General features: G+C 43.4%; 1 protein-coding gene across 1 annotated transcript in view; it reads right to left on the bottom strand.

The window, feature by feature from the left end:
- LOC149287671 (uncharacterized) overlaps positions 1–17,003 on the bottom strand; it is a 432,704-nt gene that overhangs the window by 244,615 nt on the left and 171,086 nt on the right. The window lies entirely within an intron of this gene.

Here is a 17,003-nt window from a genome sequence, read left to right as displayed (position 1 = left end):
CGACCCTCCAGCCATTCCTTTGAATGAACAAGGGCTCTCCCTACTTCCCTCAGATCAGACTGTGAGGGCAGCAATGGCTTCAGGGGCTGAGACTGCACATGCGCACATGCCCCCAAAGGCCCCTCCTCAGCATGCGCAGGGATTGGCAGGGCCTAGCTGCTGCTGCTGCTTATCCCACTAGTGGCCTTTGCGGGAAAGGAAGGCATGTGCCGCGGGTTCAGCAGCCTCCCCATCCTTCCCTCCTTTCTTCCTTTGAGGAGACTGCAATGGAGCCCAAGGTGCAGAGCTGGACTCAGGAGGGAAAGGGAGGAAAGGAACATTATTCCCCACAGTCACAAGCAGCACAAAATGACCTCCAGAATACAAAATGTGAGTCTGGGGCAGGGGGCGGGGTCTTCCAGCTGCTCTGTCCCCATTGGCCAGCCTCAAGAAGAGGCGGATCTTCTGCTTCTCTAGCTCTGCGTGCGGAAGAGTGAATGAGGAGAGAGTAGCAGAGTTTTAGAGGGAGACAGACAGACAGGAAGGAAGGAAGGAAGGAAGGAAGGAAGGAAGGAAGGAAGGAGAGAGGGGGGAGTGGAGTGAAGCGACAGCAGAGAGACAAGGCCTGGAGCCACTAGGCTTCACTGCTGCACTGCGATCTGGCTGGGCCTGGCTTGGGTCTACTGCTGCTGCTGCTTTGCTTTGGCCACCGCCATTAAGGTGGGGAGGAAGGAGGCCCAGCAGTCCTTCTAGGCATGGCCCACTCTCTCTGAAGGTGGGAGAGTGGGACTCCCCAAAGGCGATTTCAATGCTTTTAATGGTGGTGCTCATGCTCTAGCAATGATGATGATGATGATGATGATGATGATGATGATGATGATGATGATATCAGGCCTGGGGGGGAGGGATGGAGCTGCCGCCAGACTTTAATCATCATTAATGCCACCATCGCTGGGCATTCTTGATTTGCACCACTGTAATGGCCATGGCTCAGTGCTATGGTAACTCTGGGAATGTTCTTTTCATTTGGCATTTTAGGGGTTGTTAAGGTTTGGAAGTCCTGTTTGGGGCCCCTTCCAACTTTGGGGCCCTTTCGTCCTCCATTTTGGGTTCCCTGAAGGCCTCAAACTGTCAAGTGTTGAGACAGTGGCAACCATTTTGTGTTCTGGGGGCCATTTTGTGCTTCTTGTGACTGTGGGGAATAAAGTTCCGGAACCTTCTCTGAGGCCTCAGTTGAACAGAGGCTTCTCTTTCTCTCCTGAGTCTCCAGAGAGAGAAGGAGGCCAGGCTCCTTGGGCCAAAAGGAAGGAAGTGTGTCTCTTTGTGGGTCTTTTGTGTCTCTTTTCTGAGAGGGTTTTCATATTAAAAAGCTCTGCTCCTTCTGGGGAACATGGGTTTTAAAAGGGATCAGAAATGGGAAAGATAGTTTTAATGTAAGCCTTATTCTTCTTCATAAACACTGGGCTTTGGCTTCTAAGAGGAGGCTTGTCCCCCCAAAAAAGGCCAAAAGTGGCTCCTTTGGGAGGTTTTAAAAGTCTCCCCAGTTTTCTTATTAAGAGGTTTTTATGCATGAAGGAAGCTGACAAACCAGACCATCTCATATTACCAAGAATGAAACAATCAAATATAGAAACAAACAAACAACAACAAAAATAAGGATTAGACAGAAAATCAAAGTGCTTATTTTTTGAAAGCAAAACCATTATTAAGAGGGTAAAACCAGACTTGAGTGCTTCAACCCTTTTACAACCAGCTCAGGCTGTATCTGCACTGCAGAAATATTCCAGTTCTAAACTGTGTTAACTCTCCTGACTCCATCCTGTGGAATCCTGGGATTTGTAGTTTGTTGGGCACCAGAGATCCAGAGCCACCCAAGGCAAGGCTCTCCAGGGCTCTCTTGGCCCTCCTTTGCTTGCGAATACTGACTATCTCAGGAGTCTCTATATTAGAGCATCAGGAAAACCTTTAGGTATTGTTAAGGTTGGGAAATTATGTTTGGGGTCACTTCTGACTTTAGGGACCTTACATCCTCCATCATGGGTTTCCTGAAGGCCTCAAATTGCCAATTGCGAAGCACTGAGGTTGAGGTGGCCATTTTGTGTTTTGGCAGCCATTTTGTGTTCCAGTGGCCATTTTGTGTTTTGGCAGCCATTTTGTGTTCCAGTGGCCGTTTTGTGTTCTGGAAGCCGTTTTGTGTTCCAGTGGCCATTTTCTGCTGCTTGTGACTGTGGAGAATATTGTTCCAGAACCTTCTCTGAGGCCTCAGTTGAACAGAGGTATCTCTTTCTCTCCTGAGGCTCCAGAGTCAGAAGGAGGCCAGGCTGTGTGTCCCTTTGTGCGTCAGGCCATCCATTTTGGGGTGAAGGAAGGAAGGAAGGGAGGGGCCTTGATTGTCTGAGGAAGGGAGGCAGGGACTCAGGGTCAGCGGGGATGCTGGGCTTTGAAGGCTGGGAGACAGAGGTGGGAAAGAGACCCTCCCTTTGGGCCCTAGCTGGGGAGGGTCCACCGGTCCTTGCCTCCCCCTTTGGGAAAGGAGACCCCCTCATCCCCCTGGACTAACCCCTGCCACTAGGGGTGCCATAACCCTCCTGCCAGTGGGACATTCCCGGTTTTTCACCACTAGGGGGCGTCTCTGCAAGGTATTCTCCTTGACTCAGGTTTGTCCTGGGTTCCGAACCCAGTGTTGCCAATCTGGTGACTTTCACACCAAAATGGGTCCTTTTCAGAGCCTTTGGTGTGATTTTGGTGGTTGGTTTTAATGGTACTTTTGAGAATTGAAATAAGTATTTGGTGAGATATGGGGGGATTTGGTGAGTTTTGGCCAAACGTTCGGGGAATTATCTTCGAGGCTTGTTGGCAACAGGAGGTTGCCAGACTCAGGAAGAGGAGCTCCTCCTCTGTTTCGTCCCAGCAAAGCAGCAGAGGGGAGAGGGCCATTTCCTTTGGCACCGAGGCGAGAATGATGATGAGGAGGAGGAAGAGGAGGAGGAGGAGGAGGTGCATACTTCATGCTCCTGCTATGACTGACATAACAAAAACAGCAGTTAAGCTTAGAGAAATAGTATCATCTACAAAAATGAAATGATTTTTTGACCAGTGTCTAAATGGGGAGGGGGCCATGATGAGGGGAGGCCATAGATCAGATCTCTAAGGTAATGTAGCTCTTATGCAGCCCAGGAGCTACAGCTTCTCCACCTGGGACATAAAGTAGGTCCTCCCGCTCCTCCTCTTTGTGAAAGAGAAGTCATGATGATACAGTGACTTTGAGTGCTGCAGGGTTTCTAGCCAAACCAAGCCTAACCCTTGTCTCTTTTCTCAGGAACTTCATCTTGGACACCTTGTACACGGCTTTGGAGTGTCTTTTGTTGGAAGTGACCGAAGTGCAGGGCCACCAGGATCCCCCTTCCCACATGATGGCCAACACGAAGGCCAAGCAGAGGGAGCTGGGCTCCAACAGAAAGAGGCTTCAGAGGTACAACAACTCTTTGGTAAGTTGCCATCCTGACTGTTAGTTTCATCTGTATCTGGGCCGGCTCATGAAAGCAAACAGAGAACATACTGTTGCAGTTTGGCAGAGAGAGTCCTGGTTAATCCTCTATCACCTCAGTTTTTGAGGGGGCTTTGAAAATGTCCTATTTCACTCCTCCTCCTCCCACTTTCCCCCTTCTCCTCAGGTCAGTTCAGTTGCTGAAAAATGTGTTCCAAGTTCAAAAGAGTGTGCGTCCCATCAACTCAAAAGAGGGGAGAGGGGAGGAAGGAAGGGGGCAGGATCTTTCTCTTGACAGGAGTCGGAGCAAAAACAAACTTCTGTACCCTTCCTCGCTTGTGTGATTATTATAATTAACAACTTTGGCCATCTGGACCGCCTTCTGGTGTTGCTTCTCCACATGTGTCTTGCTTTCCCAGTCTGTGAAATGCTGGGGGATATGGCAGAATATCTCTGAAACTAAATTGAGGGTGAGCCCAGTGGCCCTCAAGCCCAGAGTACTCCCCAGAACTGTTTTTTAAAAAGGAAATCAGCCTCTGAAATTAGGTGAGATATGGCTAAATGATTCATTGGTGACTAAATGTACTATAAATGTTGAGATAGTCAGTATCTTAACCAATCAATAATATTCCAGAAATGGCCTAATTTATATTGTTTATCATAGTTTATATTATATTGAAAGAATTCGAGACAAACTGGATCTCAAAGGCTGTAGCTTTTTCTTGCTTGCAGAATTTTAAGTTTATTTCCTGGACTGAATTCTGAAGTGTTGAAATAATATTTGCAATGCACCATGTGCTTTCCTTCCCTATTGTTTAGTCATTTTCTGGATGAGTGCTATTTTCTATTGCAGGTGACCTTTGCAGATGTGGTGGTATATTTCACCGAGGAGGAATGGAAACTGTTGACAAAAAAGCAGAAACTGATGTACAGTTCTGTGATGATGGAGAATTATCAGAATGTGGCCTCTGTGGGTAAGGAACCTGAATCCATTGCCCTTCCTGTGAAGGCTGAGGGCCCTTTCATAATTCACTGTCAGAGCGCTATGATTCCACTTTAGAATTAGAGGCCTGTTACAGACTGCCAAAATAAAGCTGCTTCGGGTCTCTTTGGAGATATGCTATTTAAATGATGCATGCATCCTAAGAATCCGGAAGCTGCACCAAAGCTGCACTCCAGTGCTTAGGAATGGAGTGTGGCTTTGGCGTGACCTCCGGACTCTTAGGACCCATGCATTATTTAAATAGCATACCTCCAAAGAGACCCGAAGCAGCTTTATTTTGGCATTCTGTAACAGGCCATAGAATCAAAGAGTTGAAACAGATCACAAGGACCATCCGGTTCAATCTTCTGCCATGCAGGAATAGACACTCAAAGCATCCCCAAGAGATGGCTATCCAGCCTCTGTTTAAAAACCTCCAAAGAAGACTCCACCAAACTCTGAGAGAGTATATTCCACTGCTGAAGAGCTTTTACTCTCAGGAAGTTCCTCCTAAAGTTTAAGAGGAATCTCTTGTCCCTGTGGCTTGCATCCATTATTCCATGTCTTTTTCTCTGGAGTAGCAGAAAGCAAGCTTGTTTCATCCTGAATATGACATCTCTTCAAATATTTGAACAGGGCTGTCATATCCACTCTTAACCTTCTCTTCTCAAAGCTAAACATACCCAGCTCCCTAAGTCATTCCTCAGAGAGCATGGTTTCTAGACCATTCACCATTTTGGTTTCCTTCCTCTGGATATGCTCCAACTTCTCAACATCTGTTTAAATTGTGTTGCCCAGAACTGGACACAGGATTATTGCAAGTGAGCTCTGACCAAAACAGAATAGAGTGGCACTATTACTTCCCTTGATCTTGACACTATACTGCTATTGATACAGCCTAGGATCACATTGGCCTTTTTAGCTGGTGCATCACACTGTTGACACATGTTCAACTTGTGCTGTACTACGATTCCTAGTTCCCTTTCACATGTAATTTAATTGTCATAACAACTTCCTGCGGAATCATGAAATTTCTAGTTTTAGTGAGGCACTATTGTCTCCACTTTGTAAGGTTTCTAAATATCAAATCCTAAACTGCCAATTCTGGAATGTTGGGGGACGCAAGTGCTATGCTTTTAGGGGATTTTGGTACTTAGCTCAATAGAATGAAATAGTTTTACTGGGGCAATAGTGACCTCTGGACTCAGCCAATCTATAGCAGTTCCTGAATCAAACAGATCTTCAGTGGGATTTGAAATAGGTTTTTGTGTTTTATTTGGGGGAAAGCAAAACCCACAGACACATACATATAAGTGTTCATGCACACACGCAAGAACTAGGTAACAAAGGTGGAGTGGTGAATAGATGTAAGGCTTTGATAATGGTGATACGTTATCTATCCAGATCTTTATTCCAATTGTTGAGGATTTGAAATAAGGAGAGGTCAGTAGTTCCCATGACAATTGGGGTTGGTGAGTGCATTGAGGTGTTTAGCCATGAAAACAAACAGAGTGTCTATCTGTAACTGGACTGACACCGAAGAACAGAAGTCAGGGCTGATATTTATACTGAAATTGGTTTCTGCTTGGGAGCAGAAACTGTGGGTTCAGAAAGGTTTATATCACTTTAGAATATTTCCTTTGTGGGGGAAGAATGGTGTGAAACGAACTGAATGCAAAGGGTGTTTGATGCAAATACATCAGACAAAAGGGATTAGCACACCGCCTCTCAGATTCTTGTTGGCTCTGAATTTTGATCGCGTTCACAAGCCAATGTACGCTACAATCTGAGGGTGATGCACCCAAATACAGCTCAAAAATATCATAGCAGAGTACGGAAGCAAATATCCAGATATAGGCATTGGCAATGCAATGACGACTTTTCACACTTAAAAATAAGTCAGATACACAGTCGATTTCATCGAAATCCTTGGAGCTTCTCTATCTTGAGTTGCAAAATAATACAAATATTTGCAAGCTCTCCTCTCCGACTTCCATCAACTTCACCATCCCTTGTACAAACAACTCCGATCCAATCCACTCCAATCCTCATGTGAGCTGCATAATGTATTGGTTGTGAGTCCTTTCCTGGTGCCAAACAGCATGAAGCATCCTCTGCAGTTAGCTTGCATCATGCCTTGGGCTCTGACTCAGCATTCACTGGCCGTCTCACAGGATATGATGCCACCTGTCAATCAAAGTATTTTTGCACATGTTTAATTGAATATTTTTTTTTCAGCAGTCCTTTGACTATCTTCTTCTACTGATTCCCTCAAGGCAGTAACCATACGGTCTCTTCTTTGCTAGCTCCTATGAGTAAGAATGCAACCGTTCAATGGATTTAGGGGCATAAGCATCAGGGTCATGATTAGGTTACTCACAGCAACTTTATTAATTTAATCTCTAAGAAGGAGGGGTTAATGAGGGCTAAATCATGCAGTAACACCCTCCTCTGTTAAGTCTGATTTTCAGTCTCATCTGTAATTGTCCTTCTTTACAGAAAAACATTTCAGACATGAGAGAGTCCACACAGGAAAGAGGTCACAAAAATGCCAGCATTGTGGGAAACATTTTGCTTACAAGTCAATCCTAGTCATGCATCAGAGAGTCCACACAGGAGAGAAGCCATACAAATGCCAGCGTTGTGGGAAATGTTTTTCTTGTAAGTCACACGTAGTGTTACATCAGAGAGTCCACACAGGAGAGAAGCCATACAAATGCCAGCGTTGTGGGAAATGTTTTTCTCGGAAGTCAATCCTAATGATACATCAGAGAGTCCACACAGGAGAGAAGCCATACAAATGCCAGCGTTGTGGGAAATGTTTTTCTCGGAAGTCAATCCTAATGATACATCAGAGAGTCCACACAGGAGAGAAGCCATACAAATGCCAGCGTTGTGGGAAATGTTTTTCTCGGAAGTCAATCCTAATGATACATCAGAGAGTCCACACAGGAGAGAAGCCATACAAATGCCAGCGTTGTGGGAAATGTTTTTCTTGTAAGTCACACGTAGTGTTACATCAGAGAGTCCACACAGGAGAGAAGCCATACAAATGCCAGCATTGTGGGAAATGTTTTTCTTCAAAGTCAGACCTAGTGAGACATCTGAGAATCCACACAGGAGAGAAGCCATACAAATGCCAGCGTTGTGGGAAATGTTTTTCTCAGAAGTCAATCCTAATGATACATCAGAGAGTCCACACAGGAGAGAAGCCATACAGATGCCAGCGCTGTAGGAAATGTTTTTCTCAGATGTCACACCTAGTGGCACATCAGAGAGTCCACACAGGAGAGAAGCCATACAAATGCCAGCATTGTGTGAAATGTTTTTCTTCAAAGTCAGACCTAGTGAAACATCAGAGAGTCCACACAGGAGAGAAGCCATACAAATGCCAGCATTGTGTGAAATGTTTTTCTGAGAAGTCAAACCTAGTGACACATCAGAGAGTCCACACAGGGGAGAAGCCATACAAATGCCACCATTGTGGGAAATGTTTTCCTCAAAAGTCACACCTAGTGGCACATCAGAGAGTCCACAGAGGAGAGAAGCCACACAAATCCTAACATTATATTTGTCAATAACGAATACAAAAAATATATTTTCAATCCAGCATTGCAAAGAAAAGGCCCTTGTGATCTTATTTGTAAAAGTTGTCTGTCAATATGTCTCTGTGTTTTCAAGTTAGATTTTCTTAAGTTTAGGTTTTAATTGCCAATAGTATAGATAATTGCTTTGGGTTATCAATTTGGCTGGGGATTGTGGGTTGTGGTATAGGTTAGGTAGATGGGGGTTGGGATTTGTTGCAGCTGGTTAGAATAGTTATGGGAATGATAGCTTTTGCAATGTGTGGGATTTTGGCTTAAGAAAGTTGGGGGCAGGTATTTACAGAAAGGGCTAGTTTCTGGGAATGGCAAAAGGGGCCTTGTTACCTGTGGGGCAGAGATTGTGGGAATTGGAGGTGGGGGCTAGGTTTGGAAGAGGGTCATGTTTTAGGTTTTAGGGGTTTTAATGTATTGTTTGGATTGGAGTGGTCAGTTTTGGCTTAAACACTGAATTTCTATGTGTTCTCAATAAAGTTCTTTACTGTTTCAACACACTGGACATTGATGCACAGAGTTTCTGAATTTGCCCAAAACTGACCCTTTCTTCTCTCCTCAGTTCTCATCTCCATTCCCAGCCATAAGAACAGCACAGACACACAGACACAAACATACAGGATACACAGAGAGAGCTATATTTCCAAAGCAGAGCCTTCCTTTCCTGCCTTTCCCTCCTGAGTCCAGCTCTGCACCTTGGCCTCCATTGCGGTCTCCTCAAAGGAAGAAAGGAGGGAAGGAAGGGGAGGCCACTGAACCCCGGCGCATACCTTCCTTTCCCACAAAGGCCTCCAGCGGAATAATCAGCAGCATCTAGGACCTGGCAATTCCTGTGCATGCTGAGGAGGGGCCTTTGGGACTATATGCGCCTGCACAGTCTCAGCCCCAGAAGCCATTTCTGCCCTCACAGTCTGTTCTTAGGGAGGGAGGGAAGTGGGGAGAGCCCTTGTTCATTCAGAGGAATGGCTGGAGGGGAGAAGCTCCTCTTCTCCCCCCAAAGAAAGGCAGGGGTCCTGCAAGGCCTCCTCTCCCTCTTTCCTTCCCTTCCCCCTCCTTGGGGGATTCCTTGGGTCCCGGGTACTTGGGGAATTATTATGAGAAATGAAGGCCGGTGGGACCCTTGGAGAGAGGCATGGCCATGGAGGGGAGGGGGATCCAAAGGTAAAAAGGTCTTTGAGGAGCCCCCTCCCTTGTGGAAAGTGGGGCCGAGGAGAGACCCTCTCTTCTGATGCTTCATTTGGGGAAGAGTTTTGTGCCAAATAGAAAGCATCGCACAGGATAGGATTCAATAGCATTTTTCTTGGGGGAGGGGAGTTTTCTCTGGAGTCCTGGGGGAGGGGGCTCTGGGGGGGAGAGAAGAGCCAAAATCCTCTTGGCCAAAGCCAAGAGGAGGGAGACGGAGGGACCTCAAAACTCTGGCAATCCCCTGTCAACCTGGGAACTAGGCTTAGAGACCCACAGGATCCAGATTGGGCATCCTCCCTCACATACTTATCTTTTCCTTCACAACAACCCTGCAGAGGAGGACCATCAGAGAGACCCACAGCCCCAGAAACACCCCCCCCCCCCAGTTCTGGGAGCATACTGAAAGGGCTTTTGACCCCCTTGAAGAGAAGTTATTATTATTATTATTATTATTATTATTATTCTACTTTTTCCTCAATGGAATCAAAGTGGATTACAGTAATAAAATAACATACAATTTAAGAAATACAATTAAAATTCCAAACCCCCAACCCTTCTCCCGATTATAAAAACATTAATCAACCTTTAAAAATCCTATTAAACAGCAAGAAAATTTAAAACTTTCATAACACAATACAGTAAAAAAGTTTTATTCAGGCAAGAAACGGGTCGTTTTCTGAAGGAGAGGTGGGAGGGCAGGAACGATATACATCAATAGCAATTTCCATCACACTAACGATGGCAAGGGTAAGGGTCAGGAGGAGGGGGAGGCAAGTCAATAGATCTCATCTAGTCTGGAAAGAGGTCCGTCTTAATAGCCTTCCTAAAGGCTTCCAAGGTGTTAATAGGACGGATCTCATCCGGAGGTCGTTCCAGAGTGAACCAACACCTTGTATCTTGTCCAGAAACTAATGGGCAGCCAGTGAAGGGATTTAAGAACCGGTGTAATGTAGTCAGTTCTAGAAGAGCCCGTAACCAACCTGGCTGCCATATTCTGTATCAATTGAAGTTTCTGAACTTGGCACAAGGATAGCTCCATGTAGAGTGCGTTAACAGAAGTTGAGCACATGTACTACTGTTTCAAGGTCTCCCTGCTCCCCGCCCCATGTCTCCAGAAGATCTCACATAACAGCTTCATGTAAATGTTGAATAGCATTGGGGACAGAATCACGCTTTGAGGGACGCCCGACTTGAGCTCCCTCTTGGATGAAGAACTGTCCCTAAGTCACAGGAATCTGCCTGAAATGTAGGACCTGAACCATTGGAAAGCAGTGCCCCAATTCTCAACTCTCCCATATGTTCCAGAAGGATACTGTGGTCAATGGTATTGAAGGCTGCTGAGAGTCAGACTTCCCCTTTTCAAAGAGCTGTCGATGCTCAGACGGAGGTCATCGACTAAGGTGACCATGGCTGTCTCAACTCTGTAACCCTTCCTAAATCCAGTTTGAAATGGATGTAGAAAAATCCATTTCTTCCAAGACTGCTTGGAGTTGAATGGCGACTTCCCTCTCAATTGCCTTGCCTAAGAATATTAAGATCCAAACTGGCCTGTAATTGTTTCTGTCCAGAGGGTCAAGGGAATGCTTTTTGTAGAAGTGGTTTAACCACCGCCTCTTTGAAGCAAGATGGAAGACAGCCTTCCCTGAAAGATGCATTAGTTATATGTTTAGCAGCATCTTGATGGTATTTCCCCTCTGGACGGCCAGGCAAGATGGGAAAGGATTGAGAGAGCAAGTCGTCGTTTTCATACTCCCAAGGAGCTTGTCCATATCCTCTGTACTAACTGACTCAAATTCATCCAGAATAACAGTATGGGCGGAGGCTCTGGATACCTCTCCTGTCACTTCTGTCGTAAGGCCAGCATCCAAATCGGCTCTCATCTGAGAGATTTTGTCTGTGAAGTAGTTATTAAAAGCATCACAACAGGCTTTTGTAGGTTCTAATAAAGAGTTCAGGGTTCTGGAAGCTATATATTAAATGGGACAGTGTTGAAAAATTTGTAGTTTGGCAAATGGGTGATATAACCCAAGAAAAAGGTTTAGTTCACAGAGACTGGAAGAATCTTAAAGTAAAAGTTGAAAGAATAGCTGTGTATATGCAGAACATGTTCACGTCTATAAACTTCGCTGTCAAACATACTGGTGACGACCAGATGACAGACAAGCATTGGTGGGACCCCAAAAGCCATCAACCAACTGGAAAAGGAGATTCAACAGAGGGAAAAAGAGCAAAGATTGTGATGAACTATCTAGAGAACGGGATGATTTTGATAAGGGACACTTTACGGTCTACAGAAGAAGATGTAAAGATTGCTCAGCGCACTCAAGGAATGTGGTCCAGTGACACAGGAAGAAGCAAAGACTTTTTACTAGATGAGGTATTAAGTCCACAGCCGGTAGAAAGAAACACGTGGTCAGTTACAAGGACTGATCCAGAGAAGACTCCTAAAAAGGACAAGGATATAATTGAGTTGATAGACTAGAAAACCAATATATTGTTGTTTGCCATTAGTATAATGGAAGATGAAGTGTTTTCAAAACCATACTGGGAACGGGGCAAAGTAGTTGGAGATGATGCTCCATCAGCCTTTAATCCAATAAGAGAAAAGGGTTAAAAGATTAAATATGTTTGATAAAAACATTTAAATGGAACATATAAAGATCTAAAGTTGGGGAAAAGGTTATTTAAGTGTTGTTAAAATATTAAAACCCAACAAGTGATAAGGGATATGGTTATAATATGCTAAACTTACAAGAAAATGATGGTAAGTTATTATAACAGGTAGAACTGATATTAGACATATGTTTAAAAGGGGAAGATACAGGAAAATACCAAGATATTTAAGTTGGAAATGGTTATTGATAAAACAAGTATATGAAGTATATCACATGTGTCACCTGATGTGTGTATAATGTTATATATAATGGGTAAGTATAATTGATAACTGGGAGTTCCTTGGACCATAGAACCGTTTGGTTCTGTGTCTCAATGAACCTATTAAAGGGGGGAGGCGTGTGACGGACTGACTTACAAACCAGCCAATCAGAAGCCAGAGACTCTAAGCCAATCAGGTGCTGGCTGAGGAGTTTGAAGCTTCCGCTTGGCAGTTGGGTGGAGTCAGTTAGGGTTTGCAATCCTGAGGGAAGAAGCGGGAGTTCAGTGGGAGATAGTTATAGAGAGGATGGGAACAGTAGAGTCCAAGAGAGGACTGGGTTCCCATAGTTCCTGAGGGATGGTTACTTAAGGAACTGCTTTGTCCAGAGAGGGACAGGATTAGTTCTGGAGAGTCTGGAGAAGAGAGACTCAGTGGAACCAGACTCAGGAAGAGGGCTTTGGCTTACAGCATTTCTTGAGTGATAGTATAGCCTGTGTGGCGGAGTTGTTGTTGTTGTTGTTATTATTATTATTATTATTGAGTTAAAACCAGACCTATATATATGTAAGAAAAGAAGACGTAGTAACAACTCCATCTCAAAGATACCTTTGCCTATTCTGTTTTAAAAATAAACTTATATCCTTGTTTAATCAGCCGCTCGGTCTGTGTTTTAAAATCCATCCACACGACTGTCCTTCAAACACCCAAAGAAGTGTCAGGTCAAAATAGAAGAGAGGATTGTGAATCGTTACATCATCTATTAGAGATTTAAATCTGGATCTAGGTCTTTTCTTGTCCAGATGGACTTTTGCAGGTCCTTCTGCCGTTCTAAAAATGGTTTGTCATTAAGAAGGATAGTATAGTCTGAAATGAAAATAGTAATTTAGGCGGTACGTTCATTTTAACTGCCCTGATCCTACTCAAGAGGGATAGGTTGAGTTTAGCCCATCTATTGGGATCTTGGTTGATATCACCCCATATTTTCTTGTAGTTGCTTTTAAAGAGGTCTCGGTTTTTAGAGGTGAACTCAACACCTAGATATTTGACCCTTTTTTCTACTTTAAAGCCAGTCTCCTCTTGTAGATTTTCCTGATCCTTCTTTTGTTAAATCCATTGGTCAAATTTTTGTTTTATCCCTGTTAATCCGGAAACCTGAATGCTGTCCGTATTCCTTTAATTTATGAAGTTGGGGATTAACACTTTCTATTGGGTCAGATATCACCATGTCGTCCACGTATAGTTAGGTTTGTACTCTTCCTGTTTTATTTCCAGGCCTTTGGTCTTCTTATCTTCTTTAATGCTAGGACTCAGAGTATCTAAAGTGGCCATAAATAACAAAGGTGAGAGGGGTATCTCTCTTATTATCCCCATGAATAATAAGTCTCAATGTTTGTTTTCTATAGATTGCATCTATCCAGCTTATAAAGTTATCTCCTAGAACCATGTTTCTTAAGGTTTCCAGCATGAAGGTCCAATTAACTTCATCAAACGCCTTTTCGGCCTCAAGAAAAATCATAGCTGCTTTTTAATCTGTTTTCTTCTCATAGAAGTCTATAATATCCAGTAAATTCCTCGTGTTGTTTCTAAGGTGCCTTTTTGGGAGGAAGCCCGTTTGGTCTTCGTTTATGATATTTTGTAGGGTTTTTAAAAATCTTTCTAAGACCATTGCACAGATTTTATCATCGTTGTTAAGGAGAGAAATCGGTCTGAAATTTTCGACCTCCAGCACTTCTTTACTTTCTTTAGGAATCAAAGGCGGGTTACATACCGCCATTTGGGACGTCCCCAGGACATCCCAGTTTAAGATGCCCCTACTCCTGTTACGGACTCTGTCTGTAACAAATGGCAGCGGCTGTTCCACACGGCCGCCGCCATCTTGACGTAGCGGACGCTGTGTGTCTGCATGTCACGCAGCGCTTATGACGGTTTTGGACATTTTGGAGCTTCTTTTTTGCTCCGCAAGGGAGTCGCACAGTTTGGCTGCTGCGGCTCCCTCGCGGAGCAAACAACAGCGCCGGCAGACCTCCGCAAAGCGGCGGTCTGTAAAGCACCAAAGTCTCATTTAGTCTTCATATCAGTTCCTTAGGTTTATTCTTCAAAGACAATAAAATTGGATTGTGATCCAATAGGATTTTTGGTAAGGTTTCTCCTGCTTCCACCATTGTGCTAATAGTTGGGGAAGTCAAGAACATATCTATTCTCCACCAGGATTGATGGGTGTTTGAAAAGAACGTGAATCCTTAGACAGACCATACTTCATTCTCCAGTATCTTCTAACGTGAAGGCTTCTTTTAATTCAAAGAAAGATTCCGGCAATTTCCCTTTCTTATATAAGTATATTTTGTTGTCTGCTTTTTTATCTATCTGCGGACATATCACCCCACCCCAATCTCACATCATTAAGGTCCTATAGCAAATATGGTCTGGCATTTGTTTTTTCCGTTTTCCAAAAAACAGGCCATTATTTCCTAAGGGTACATAAACTCCCACCATTGGGATCCTTTGGTCTTGTAAAGTAACTTCTACACCAACCAAGTATCCATTGGGGTCTGAGAATACCTCTTTAGATTCTCATTTATCCATTACATATATCACTACACCGTTTTTCCTCTTTTTTGAGGCTGCTATGTATTCTTTCCCCAATTTGTCATTTTCCAACAATCTTATATCCTCTTCCTTTATATGGGTTTCCTGAAGGCAAATGACATCAACTCTCTGGCCTGTTACAGACAGCCAAAATAAAGCTGCTTCGAGTCACTTTGGAGGTATGGTATTTCAATGATACATGCGTCCTAAGAATCCAAAGGCCGCACCAAAGCCACACTCCAGTCCTAAGGACTGGAGTGCAGCTTTGGTGAAGCTTCCAGACTGTTAGGACTCATGCATCATTGAAATACCATACCTCCAAAGTGACTTGAAGCAGCTTTATTTTGGCTGTCTGTAACAGGCCTCTGTTTCCCTCAATAATGAAAAAGTTTACCTTGTTTTTTGGGCTGTTAATTCCTTTAACATTCAGTGATAGGAGGTCCGTCTTTTTCCGTTTCATCTTCATATTCTCCATCTATATCATCCTCTCTTGTGTTTGGATCTGGTTTCCTAAACAGTTCTCCTTCTGTTTCTTCTTCTAAGCTCTTTCCTCCTTATCCTCTTCTCCTTTTCCGGGGTTGTTTATTTCTTCTTTCTGTCCCTTTTATTAAGTTCTTTTTCATTCTCATGTAGAAAATGTCTTCCTTTTTGTACCGAGTTGATTGGTATCTTTTTTGCTTGAATTGTAAAGATAGGCCCTTAGTTCCCATTTGCAGTAGATTGCATTGCAGCGCAAAACCTTAGTCAGTGGTCCATATTCCTTCCTCTTCCTTAACAGTTTCCCAGAGATATATTTAAACAATAAAATTTCATTTTCTTTAATTCTGAATCTTGTATGAAAGTGTTGTTGTAGAATTGCTTCTTTCATTTGAGTCCTAACAAAATAAATCACGATATCTCTGGGCAGTCTCTTCTGTTTTGCAACCCAGGAGTTTACTCTAAACATCTTGTCCACCTCAAGGAGAAAAGGTTCATTATCTAGGTCCATAAATTCAGCTAAGGCTGGTATTATCCTTTTATATAGATCTTCGTCCTTCTGTTTGGGAAGACCTCTTATTCTAAGACATCCCTCCCTAAATCTTTGCCCTAATTTAATTCTTTCTGCTGTATCTTCAGTATGTTCTTTTGTTAATCTCTCTATATCTTTTCCCAATTTTTTATATTCTTCCTCCAGGAATGTCACTCTTTCCCTGGTTTGTGTTAATTCTGATGTTATCTTTTCCAGAGAGTATTTATGTTAAGCAACGGGGTGGACATTAAACCAACAGAATCCCCAGACTTTCCCTAGTCTTTAAGCTGAGGCAAATACATTCGATGTGGTCCAACTTACGGATAGGTATCCTGGCCAAAGCAAGATTGTCTTTATGGACCAAAGCGACGTCCCTTTACCTGCTCAAAGACTGAGAACCCGGCTGGTAAGGCCTGATCCCAGGTGGCTGAGCTATCATCACCCAGCCAGGTCTCCGTGAAACAATCCAGCTCAGCCTCTTCGTCCAGAAGGAGATCTTGGACTATCTGCGGTGTATTTTTGACTGACCTGGAATTACACAAGAGCAGGGAAAAGTTCTGTGGTTGGTTTGGTATGCTCTCCAGCCCTTTTGGGATAGCAGGGTGAATGGAAGGGGAGATGGATATCTGTCAGGGTACTAATTGCAGCCCATCTTGCAAAACAAAAAGCAATACTTTGAAAAAGGAACAGCTTTTATTGAAAAAGAAGATACATGCAATAGAAGTGACTTTTTTTGTCAGGAATGAAAGAAAGTATGTATATACATTTCACTTTTATAACCATATCAATTAACCCCATCCTATAACCAATAAAGCTAATTAATTAGATAGCCCTTCATCCGGGATTCTGGCAGTGTTTCTAAAAACAATTAAGCTCTCATGTGCCTTTTCTCAACCACTGCACCTGTGGCCTTGTACCACAGAACTCAGCGACACAATAGTTTTAATTAACATTATGGCTTAACAATATATATATGAAACCCCATCAATCCCAATCTAATATGATACCATATGAAAATATAATAAGCATAAACCCATGACAACATATTACAATATAAAAATACCAATAACTCTCTATGTTCCCCCTCCTTTTACAGAGACCAGTCTTTTAAACTCCAGCTTCTGTTAGAAGGGTGATTCCCACACATTCCAATCCTAGCAAACAAGAACATACTTTAGCCATGATCTCTCTACCTCTTTCTAGTATCTTCTATTAAAGCACATATTCAAACATATTATTTCAACCCACCATAAATCCCATTTATCTTAACTCTAATTTAATCCTAAACCCTTATGGCATGAATC

The sequence above is a fragment of the Sceloporus occidentalis genome, unplaced genomic scaffold, assembly GCF_023333645.1.
Source record: "Sceloporus occidentalis isolate IW3139 unplaced genomic scaffold, rSceOcc1.0.p SCAF_57, whole genome shotgun sequence".
Taxonomy (NCBI): domain Eukaryota; kingdom Metazoa; phylum Chordata; class Lepidosauria; order Squamata; family Phrynosomatidae; genus Sceloporus; species Sceloporus occidentalis.
The sequence above is the reverse complement of the archived record's forward strand: the minus strand, read 5'-3'. Positions and strand labels throughout refer to the sequence as shown.